The sequence below is a fragment of the Monomorium pharaonis genome, chromosome 6 (genome assembly GCF_013373865.1).
Source record: "Monomorium pharaonis isolate MP-MQ-018 chromosome 6, ASM1337386v2, whole genome shotgun sequence".
NCBI classification, from domain to species: domain Eukaryota; kingdom Metazoa; phylum Arthropoda; class Insecta; order Hymenoptera; family Formicidae; genus Monomorium; species Monomorium pharaonis.
In genome coordinates this window covers 27,410,952-27,422,534 of record NC_050472.1, presented here as the reverse complement: position 1 = coordinate 27,422,534, position 11,583 = coordinate 27,410,952, and the positions used below count along the sequence as shown (strand labels likewise).

General features: G+C 31.4%; 2 long non-coding RNA genes and 2 pseudogenes across 18 annotated transcripts; 2 read left to right on the top strand and 2 right to left on the bottom strand.

Annotated features, from left to right (window-relative positions):
• The first annotated feature begins 402 nt into the window (after positions 1-402).
• On the top strand, positions 403-2,094 carry LOC118646297 (annotated as a pseudogene).
• Positions 2,095-2,423: 329 nt separating this feature from the next.
• Positions 2,424-5,636, bottom strand: LOC118646302. 9 transcript variants are annotated; one of them, XR_004963856.1, is made up of 7 exons: positions 5,622-5,636; positions 4,392-4,629; positions 4,121-4,323; positions 3,823-3,971; positions 3,494-3,723; positions 3,107-3,404; positions 2,424-2,985 (listed from the first exon to the last, which is right to left on the bottom strand). It is a non-coding gene; the product is annotated as an uncharacterized LOC118646302 (long non-coding RNA). The 9 variants fall into 9 exon arrangements; XR_004963860.1 differs by having other exon boundaries at positions 4,392-4,575; XR_004963858.1 differs by having other exon boundaries at positions 4,392-4,575; positions 5,612-5,626.
• A 425-nt stretch (positions 5,637-6,061) lies between these two features.
• LOC118646296 lies at positions 6,062-7,754 on the top strand (annotated as a pseudogene).
• A 331-nt stretch (positions 7,755-8,085) lies between these two features.
• On the bottom strand, positions 8,086-11,298 carry LOC118646300. Of its 9 annotated transcripts, none has more exons than XR_004963847.1 (7): positions 11,284-11,298; positions 10,054-10,291; positions 9,783-9,985; positions 9,485-9,633; positions 9,156-9,385; positions 8,769-9,066; positions 8,086-8,647 (listed from the first exon to the last, which is right to left on the bottom strand). It is a non-coding gene; the product is annotated as an uncharacterized LOC118646300 (long non-coding RNA). The 9 variants fall into 9 exon arrangements; XR_004963851.1 differs by having other exon boundaries at positions 10,054-10,237; XR_004963849.1 differs by having other exon boundaries at positions 10,054-10,237; positions 11,274-11,288.
• Positions 11,299-11,583: the final 285 nt, after the last annotated feature.

The window sequence follows — 11,583 nt, the reverse complement described above, 5'->3', positions numbered from 1 at the left end:
ATGATGCACACTAACGCAACGTCTGCGCCGTCGCAGTCGGCGGCAGTCGTCGCACCCGGCGTCGTCCGTGCAAGCATGACTGATGTAAACAAGCGACGTCGTCGTCGCCGTTGCTGCTGCAAATCGCACACATTCGTCGCATCAGCAGCTCGGAACGCTCAGATGTTAATTGAAGGTAATATTAATTATAGCTAAGTCAAAATCTGGTTTAAATTTAGTTTTATATAAGCTTTGTACGTAAAGAGTTAAAAATATTAATAGACAATAAAGTTATACAGCTCGTCTCAACAGGCAACATGTTTTCGAGATTAAATATTTAAAATTGTTATCATCTGTTGAAATATTGCTGAAATTATTATGATAGTAGTAAGAAAGATAATAATTGCTTTTTCTTTCAGTAATATGCCTTCTTACAAGTTGACTTATTTCCATCTCGCCCGCATTGGCCGAGCCAATTCGCTTCTTGTTGAATTATGCTGGGATTGAGTTAGTTTGTGGATGAACGTATCGATAAAATTGATTGGCCAAAACTTAAACCGAGTACGTACATTGGATTAATGCTAATAATAATTGTATAAAGCTTGTCATAGTTATTTAAATGGGTCTTATAATTGTTCCTGAAAAAATTTTGTTTACATCAGCCAAATTCAAATTTACAAACACAGAAAAATAATTTTAGTCTTAATTTTAACTGTAATTATTAATTATCAAAAGATTTTTAATGAAAATGTATAGATACAATTGCTGCATTTGTGTTATCACAATAATACATTTATATATAATAACAATCCAGATAGGTTCTCTACTATAAATTCTATTCTAACAATATGTTGCATTCACGTTGCTTAAAATCATTTTTCAGCTATGCCATTTGGTAAAGTACCCGTGCTCGAAGTAGACGGAAGGAAGATTGATCAGTCCATAGCTATCTGCCGTTACTTGGCGAAACAATGTGGTCTTGCTGGCAAAGATGATTGGGGGGCTTTGCTAATTGACGTGGCTGTTGATACGATACATGATTTACGCACCAGTAAGTAATAGATAATACTTTGCTTATACAATATTTATCCAATTCTTATTTACCAGAAAAACAGATATTTACTCTTAAAAAAGATTTAAATCGTAATTAAAAAATTTGTAATTTATAAAGTTAATTATAAAACACTCGTCGATTATCAACGTGGGTTCAATTATATCTGTGTACATACATATTAATCTTTCTAAATTATAATATTTATGATGAAATTTTAATTGGCACACACTTGGCAACAATGAAAAATACAAAAATTTTCACCCTTTGCACTAAAAAAACTCAAATTTAATAGGATTTAACGTATGCGCATTTAATTAATATGTATGTAGTGAGTTTGTGTAATATACACTTGATAACTGTCAAAAATAATTGTGTTAACTTAGCTATAATATTTTATTTACAAACAGAATTAAATAACAGAAAAGAAATGTTTCTACAATTTGTGCTATATATAATAAATTCAGTCCATTAAAATTTTTAATTTACTATCATATATTTTTCTTGTTTTTATTAGATATCGCTGCTCTCTCCTATGAAAAAAATGAAGAGGCTAAAGCAGAGAAACTTAAAGCTGCCAAGGAGTTGGAAGGACAGTGCCGTTTTATTTGGAGCGTTTGGACGCTCGGGTGCAGAAGAATGATGGTTATTTTGTCGGCGGTGCTCTGTCGTGGACCGATTTCACCTTCGTTGGTCTTTTGGACTACATGAACCAACACGATGAAAGGGAATATCATTGAAAAAGTATGAAAATCTGAAACAACTGCAAAAGACAGTCGAAGAAGTATCGGCCATGGCTTGAAAAGCGTCCGCCGAGTAATTTTTGACAGAGTTGATGATTGTTCATTGATGTTTTATTCGAATAATATATACATTTTTTTATTTGTACGTAATGTATATCTATGTAAGAGAAAGGCATACATGTACATAATATATTTATAAACTGTGCATTGTAGACTTTGCACTCTAATTGTTACTCTTATTGTTATGCGACAAAAAATGGATATGTAAAAAATATTGTGAAATTATTTCTAATTAAATCTAAAAAACATTTATTTACTGTACTTTTGCATTTGCAGTATTTCCCTTTCCGTTTAATTTAATTACCATAAAAATTTACTATATTCTATATTTTTTAATTTTTATGTTTCTAACTTTAAATAACGCAAATAAAATATACATATGATAGACATATGAAAAATATGGAAAAGATAATTGAAACACGTAAAGAAAGTTAGCATATTTTATTAGCATGTTCATATTTTTTTGTATATATTTTTCAAGTAATTGTTATTTAATCGGGCTGAAAATTGTTCCTGAAAAAAATCTTGTTTACATCAGCCAAATTCAAATTTAGAACACAGAAAAATTTTAGTCTTAATTTTAACTGGAATTATTAATTACCAAAAGATTTTTAATGAATATGTATATATACAATTGCTACAAATTTTATCACTATAACACACTTATATATAATGACAATCCAGATAGGTTCTCTACTATAAATCTTATTCTAACAATATTATGTTGCATTCATGTGGCTTAAAATCATTTTTCAGCTATGCCATTTGGCAAAGTACCTGTACTTGAAGTGGATGGAAAAAGAGCAAATCAATCCGTATAGCTATCTGCCTGTTTTCTCATAACTGCTACGCGTTGCACGTATATTACGTAGAAAATGTATAATAAATAAAGAAATATCTTGTATTCTTTGCAAATTTTTTTTTTATTTAAACGTCCGCACGACGATATCTGTTTACGTTCTATTACACACATGTATCGTTCAAATAAAAAGGCGAAATCAAGAATAGAACTCTGGTTTCCGAGGTTTTAATAAGAGCGCGCGGTATCGGTCGATTTATTTGAAACTCCAAAGTTTTTGGATCGGATATGTGAACTGCCGGCACATCTTCTATTTCGTATCCCAATTTGTCCGCTACATTCTCACGTGAGCACTGTAAGTTAATTTAACGCAAGTTAGAACACACTGTATCGAGATAAAATAATAAATTATCAAAAATGGTGTTTTTATGCGCAAAACTTTTTATTTTCCAAACTTTCGTGCATGAAACATACCAAAGAGAAAGTCCTGCCTGGGCCATTTCTATTCGAATCAAGTCAGTCAACTTGTTTAGCGAAAACTGCTTATCTCGATTAAATGGTTTGAACTGTATTTTTGATGGTGTCTAGCATCATATAGAAATGGACCTTTAATTGCATCCAAATCATGAGTGCCAATAGAGACCAGACTATGTCTTCTTCCTATATTTTGATGCAACTTTTCTTGACGATTAATAAAACTATTGTAAGAATCTTGCGTCAAAGTAACGTCTCTCAAAATTGAAACAACCAAATGTCCACTTATTTTTAAGAACTGAAACAATGAGATGAGATATAATTTTTTACATTAATCAAATTATTCAATGCTAATCAAGACGTAATTTTAAAAAGAATTACACATACTTCTTGAAGTCATTATAATCTTTTCCATTCCTTTGGTTTTATTGCCATATAATGTGGGATGAACATCCTGTTTAGAAAAAAGACTTTATATATATGCATTCAGCCATAGGTGGAGGAACATTTAAAAAGTGAAATTTAAAGAGTCCTGGCACACATCCTTTACGCAGTTCTTGTGTAATGTGCATTATGTGTTTTGCTTTTTATTACCAATTACAGTTCTTTTGTATGTTCTACAAAAAGTAAATCAATAAGATATTTAAATGTATTATCTTTAAATATATTTAAGGAATGAGTTTTTTTATCTGAACTATAAATTGTATAATATTTACTTATTCAAAGATATAAGTAGTCCAGTACTTAGGCTCCAAGCACAACAGATAATATCTGTTGGCAGGCGTGTCAATCTTGTAGATAATTTCTTCGGACGCATGTATACCTTGGTCAAAACTACTCTTGCTATCATTTGCTTTTTCATTGTCTATTCATAGAAAAAAAAAACAAGTAATTATTGTACAGTTTAATGCAAGTATAATTATTCTTATTTTCTGTTAAGAGTGTTTCATATAATGCAAATATTTCATATAATGACTTTTTACTTCTATCACAGTAACATGCCATACTATGTACCTTCAAACAAACACACCCCTTCTCTATTCGCTTCATTGACACTCAGTCAGAGCGTGATGTTTGTCTAATATGTAAAATGAGCATAAATCTTTTTTAGCGAGTTTTGTGCAAGTCCTTAAGTGTCGAGGTATAAAATATATTTGGTTAATTTATGTATACCAAATCCCGTCTTAGCAATAACTCAAATAAATAAATTTTATTCCCTACAAGAGTCAACCTTATTGATATTACAATTTAGAATTTAATTAATAAAAAATAGAATGTAACTTACAATATGTTTTACCCAATGTTTTGAACAGCAAGTCACGTTTTATTGCGATAGTCAACATCTTTGTATCACGACAATCCCAGCACAAGTAGATAAACTCTTAATATTTTATCGGTTTGCTTTTAACACGGAAATGTCAGGTTTCTCGTTGAATTACTTGAGGCACAATAAAATCCACTGATTAAAACTGTCAAGCCATGAAATATCACGTTAACCTCGAAATCACACAGTGTTCCCTCATCTTACAAATGTTTTACAAATAATGTAAATAAACGAGCAAGATAAAACTAAATTAATAATTCTTGCTGAATGACTATTATTATTTAATGTTTGTTATTATGCAAATAATCCATATAAATCCTCAAGTGCTACTGTAGATAAATTTTGATCCGGGTGCTATAGCTATTTCCAGTGTTGTATAGCTTTTGTTATTGAAATTAGAATAGTTTAAAATAATATTAAAAAATATTCCTTTACTTTTTTAATACTTAATATTAAAAATAAACTTGTCAAAATGTTTAACAAAAATAATAAAGAATGATAAATGTTTTTAAAAGAATATATGGGAGTCGGTAAAGTGGTAAATGGGAGAGAATTTAGTCCCCGCGTCGCTCGAAATTCCGGAAAAATTCGTCCCAAGTAGCAGGAGCGCACGTTAGGCGAGGAAGTTACTGTGGGGATCCGGTAACCTCCTTGCTATTGTGCGCTCCTAATAACTCCGATTATTTTTCGGGCCCTTTTAATCGTATTTAATCGAGATTTAACGGATTTTCGGAGCTTCGGAGTTATTAGGAGCGCACAATAGCAAGGAGGTTACCGGATCCCCAGTAACTTCCTCGCCTAACGTGCGCTCCTGCTACTTGGGACGAATTTTTCTGGAATTTCGAGCGACGCGGGGACTAAATTCTCTCCCATTTCTCCACTTTACCGACTCCCGTATCTTCTTTCAAAAACATTTATCATCTTTTATTAACCTTTTTAAAACATTTTGACAAGTTTATTTCTGGTATTCGTTAATTAAGTAAAGGAATATTATTAAATATTATTTTTAATTATCCAAATTTCAATAACAAAAGCTATATATTAAACTTGAATTAGCACTTGTATCAAAGTTCATCTACAGTAGCACTTGAGGATTTATATGGATTGTTTGCAAAATAATAAACATTAAATAATAGTAATTTAGCAAGAATCATTAATTTTGTTTTATCTTGCTCAAGGACCAATATCTACGGAATTCCATCCTTGGGTTTGTTAACCTGGCTACCGTCATGATGCACACTAACGCAACGTCTGCGCCGTCGCAGTCGGCGGCAGTCGTCGCACCCGGCGTCGTCCGTGCAAGCATGACTGATGTAAACAAGCGACGTCGTCGTCGCCGTTGCTGCTGCAAATCGCACACATTCGTCGCATCAGCAGCTCGGAAAGCTCAGATGTTAATTGAAGGTAATATTAATTATAGCTAAGTCAAAATCTGGTTTAAATTTAGTTTTATATAAGCTTTGTACGTAAAGAGTTAAAAATATTAATAGACAATAAAGTTATACAGCTCGTCTCAACAGGCAACATGTTTTCGAGATTAAATATTTAAAATTGTTATCATCTGTTGAAATATTGCTGAAATTATTATGATAGTAGTAAGAAAGATAATAATTGCTTTTTCTTTCAGTAATATGCCTTCTTACAAGTTGACTTATTTCCATCTCGCCCGCATTGGCCGAGCCAATTCGCTTCTTGTTGAATTATGCTGGGATTGAGTTAGTTTGTGGATGAACGTATCGATAAAATTGATTGGCCAAAACTTAAACCGAGTACGTACATTGGATTAATGCTAATAATAATTGTATAAAGCTTGTCATAGTTATTTAAATGGGTCTTATAATTGTTCCTGAAAAAATTTTGTTTACATCAGCCAAATTCAAATTTACAAACACAGAAAAATAATTTTAGTCTTAATTTTAACTGTAATTATTAATTATCAAAAGATTTTTAATGAAAATGTATAGATACAATTGCTGCATTTGTGTTATCACAATAATACATTTATATATAATAACAATCCAGATAGGTTCTCTACTATAAATCCTATTCTAACAATATGTTGCATTCACGTTGCTTAAAATCATTTTTCAGCTATGCCATTTGGTAAAGTACCCGTGCTCGAAGTAGACGGAAGGAAGATTGATCAGTCCATAGCTATCTGCCGTTACTTGGCGAAACAATGTGGTCTTGCTGGCAAAGATGATTGGGGGGCTTTGCTAATTGACGTGGCTGTTGATACGATACATGATTTACGCACCAGTAAGTAATAGATAATACTTTGCTTATACAATATTTATCCAATTCTTATTTACCAGAAAAACAGATATTTACTCTTAAAAAAGATTTAAATCGTGATTAAAAAATTTGTAATTTATAAAGTTAATTATAAAACACTCGTCGATTATCAACGTGGGTTCAATTATATCTGTGTACATACATATTAATCTTTCTAAATTATAATATTTATGATGAAATTTTAATTGGCACACACTTGGCAACAATGAAAAATACAAAAATTTTCACCCTTTGCACTAAAAAAACTCAAATTTAATAGGATTTAACGTATGCGCATTTAATTAATATGTATGTAGTGAGTTTGTGTAATATACACTTGATAACTGTCAAAAATAATTGTGTTAACTTAGCTATAATATTTTATTTACAAACAGAATTAAATAACAGAAAAGAAATGTTTCTACAATTTGTGCTATATATAATAAATTCAGTCCATTAAAATTTTTAATTTACTATCATATATTTTTTCTTGTTTTTATTAGATATCGCTGCTCTCTCCTATGAAAAAAATGAAGAGGCTAAAGCAGAGAAACTTAAAGCTGCCAAGGAGTTGGAAGGACAGTGCCGTTTTATTTGGAGCGTTTGGACGCTCGGGTGCAGAAGAATGATGGTTATTTTGTCGGCGGTGCTCTGTCGTGGACCGATTTCACCTTCGTTGGTCTTTTGGACTACATGAACCAACACGATGAAAGGGAATATCATTGAAAAAGTATGAAAATCTGAAACAACTGCAAAAGACAGTCGAAGAAGTATCGGCCATGGCTTGAAAAGCGTCCGCCGAGTAATTTTTGACAGAGTTGATGATTGTTCATTGATGTTTTATTCGAATAATATATACATTTTTTTATTTGTACGTAATGTATATCTATGTAAGAGAAAGGCATACATGTACATAATATATTTATAAACTGTGCATTGTAGACTTTGCACTCTAATTGTTACTCTTATTGTTATGCGACAAAAAATGGATATGTAAAAAATATTGTGAAATTATTTCTAATTAAATCTAAAAAACATTTATTTACTGTACTTTTTTGCATTTGCAGTATTTCCCTTTCCGTTTAATTTAATTACCATAAAAATTTACTATATTCTATATTTTTTAATTTTTATGTTTCTAACTTTAAATAACGCAAATAAAATATACATATGATAGACATATGAAAAATATGGAAAAGATAATTGAAACACGTAAAGAAAGTTAGCATATTTTATTAGCATGTTCATATTTTTTTGTATATATTTTTCAAGTAATTGTTATTTAATCGGGCTGAAAATTGTTCCTGAAAAAAATCTTGTTTACATCAGCCAAATTCAAATTTAGAACACAGAAAAATTTTAGTCTTAATTTTAACTGGAATTATTAATTACCAAAAGATTTTTAATGAATATGTATATATACAATTGCTACAAATTTTATCACTATAACACACTTATATATAATGACAATCCAGATAGGTTCTCTACTATAAATCTTATTCTAACAATATTATGTTGCATTCATGTGGCTTAAAATCATTTTTCAGCTATGCCATTTGGCAAAGTACCTGTACTTGAAGTGGATGGAAAAAGAGCAAATCAATCCGTATAGCTATCTGCCTGTTTTCTCATAACTGCTACGCGTTGCACGTATATTACGTAGAAAATGTATAATAAATAAAGAAATATCTTGTATTCTTTGCAAATTTTTTTTTTATTTAAACGTCCGCACGACGATATCTGTTTACGTTCTATTACACACATGTATCGTTCAAATAAAAAGGCGAAATCAAGAATAGAACTCTGGTTTCCGAGGTTTTAATAAGAGCGCGCGGTATCGGTCGATTTATTTGAAACTCCAAAGTTTTTGGATCGGATATGTGAACTGCCGGCACATCTTCTATTTCGTATCCCAATTTGTCCGCTACATTCTCACGTGAGCACTGTAAGTTAATTTAACGCAAGTTAGAACACACTGTATCGAGATAAAATAATAAATTATCAAAAATGGTGTTTTTATGCGCAAAACTTTTTATTTTCCAAACTTTCGTGCATGAAACATACCAAAGAGAAAGTCCTGCCTGGGCCATTTCTATTCGAATCAAGTCAGTCAACTTGTTTAGCGAAAACTGCTTATCTCGATTAAATGGTTTGAACTGTATTTTTGATGGTGTCTAGCATCATATAGAAATGGACCTTTAATTGCATCCAAATCATGAGTGCCAATAGAGACCAGACTATGTCTTCTTCCTATATTTTGATGCAACTTTTCTTGACGATTAATAAAACTATTGTAAGAATCTTGCGTCAAAGTAACGTCTCTCAAAATTGAAACAACCAAATGTCCACTTATTTTTAAGAACTGAAACAATGAGATGAGATATAATTTTTTACATTAATCAAATTATTCAATGCTAATCAAGACGTAATTTTAAAAAGAATTACACATACTTCTTGAAGTCATTATAATCTTTTCCATTCCTTTGGTTTTATTGCCATATAATGTGGGATGAACATCCTGTTTAGAAAAAAGACTTTATATATATGCATTCAGCCATAGGTGGAGGAACATTTAAAAAGTGAAATTTAAAGAGTCCTGGCACACATCCTTTACGCAGTTCTTGTGTAATGTGCATTATGTGTTTTGCTTTTTATTACCAATTACAGTTCTTTTGTATGTTCTACAAAAAGTAAATCAATAAGATATTTAAATGTATTATCTTTAAATATATTTAAGGAATGAGTTTTTTTATCTGAACTATAAATTGTATAATATTTACTTATTCAAAGATATAAGTAGTCCAGTACTTAGGCTCCAAGCACAACAGATAATATCTGTTGGCAGGCGTGTCAATCTTGTAGATAATTTCTTCGGACGCATGTATACCTTGGTCAAAACTACTCTTGCTATCATTTGCTTTTTCATTGTCTATTCATAGAAAAAAAAAACAAGTAATTATTGTACAGTTTAATGCAAGTATAATTATTCTTATTTTCTGTTAAGAGTGTTTCATATAATGCAAATATTTCATATAATGACTTTTTACTTCTATCACAGTAACATGCCATACTATGTACCTTCAAACAAACACACCCCTTCTCTATTCGCTTCATTGACACTCAGTCAGAGCGTGATGTTTGTCTAATATGTAAAATGAGCATAAATCTTTTTTAGCGAGTTTTGTGCAAGTCCTTAAGTGTCGAGGTATAAAATATATTTGGTTAATTTATGTATACCAAATCCCGTCTTAGCAATAACTCAAATAAATAAATTTTATTCCCTACAAGAGTCAACCTTATTGATATTACAATTTAGAATTTAATTAATAAAAAATAGAATGTAACTTACAATATGTTTTACCCAATGTTTTGAACAGCAAGTCACGTTTTATTGCGATAGTCAACATCTTTGTATCACGACAATCCCAGCACAAGTAGATAAACTCTTAATATTTTATCGGTTTGCTTTTAACACGGAAATGTCAGGTTTCTCGTTGAATTACTTGAGGCACAATAAAATCCACTGATTAAAACTGTCAAGCCATGAAATATCACGTTAACCTCGAAATCACACAGTGTTCCCTCATCTTACAAATGTTTTACAAATAATGTAAATAAACGAGCAAGATAAAACTAAATTAATAATTCTTGCTGAATGACTATTATTATTTAATGTTTGTTATTATGCAAATAATCCATATAAATCCTCAAGTGCTACTGTAGATAAATTTTGATCCGGGTGCTATAGCTATTTCCAGTGTTGTATAGCTTTTGTTATTGAAATTAGAATAGTTTAAAATAATATTAAAAAATATTCCTTTACTTTTTTAATACTTAATATTAAAAATAAACTTGTCAAAATGTTTAACAAAAATAATAAAGAATGATAAATGTTTTTAAAAGAATATATGGGAGTCGGTAAAGTGGTAAATGGGAGAGAATTTAGTCCCCGCGTCGCTCGAAATTCCGGAAAAATTCGTCCCAAGTAGCAGGAGCGCACGTTAGGCGAGGAAGTTACTGTGGGGATCCGGTAACCTCCTTGCTATTGTGCGCTCCTAATAACTCCGATTATTTTTCGGGCCCTTTTAATCGTATTTAATCGAGATTTAACGGATTTTCGGAGCTTCGGAGTTATTAGGAGCGCACAATAGCAAGGAGGTTACCGGATCCCCAGTAACTTCCTCGCCTAACGTGCGCTCCTGCTACTTGGGACGAATTTTTCTGGAATTTCGAGCGACGCGGGGACTAAATTCTCTCCCATTTCTCCACTTTACCGACTCCCGTATCTTCTTTCAAAAACATTTATCATCTTTTATTAACCTTTTTAAAACATTTTGACAAGTTTATTTCTGGTATTCGTTAATTAAGTAAAGGAATATTATTAAATATTATTTTTAATTATCCAAATTTCAATAACAAAAGCTATATATTAAACTTGAATTAGCACTTGTATCAAAGTTCATCTACAGTAGCACTTGAGGATTTATATGGATTGTTTGCAAAATAATAAACATTAAATAATAGTAATTTAGCAAGAATCATTAATTTTGTTTTATCTTGCTCAAGGACCAATATCTACGGAATTCCATCCTTGGGTTTGTTAACCTGGCTACCGTCATGATGCACACTAACGCAACGTCTGCGCCGTCGCAGTCGGCGGCAGTCGTCGCACCCGGCGTCGTCCGTGCAAGCATGACTGATGTAAACAAGCGACGTCGTCGTCGCCGTTGCTGCTGCAAATCGCACACATTCGTCGCATCAGCAGCTCGGAAAGCTCAGATGTTAATTGAAGGTAATATTAATTATAGCTAAGTCAAAATCTGGTTTAAATTTAGTTTTATATAAGCTTTGTACGTAAAGAGTTAAAAATATTAATAGA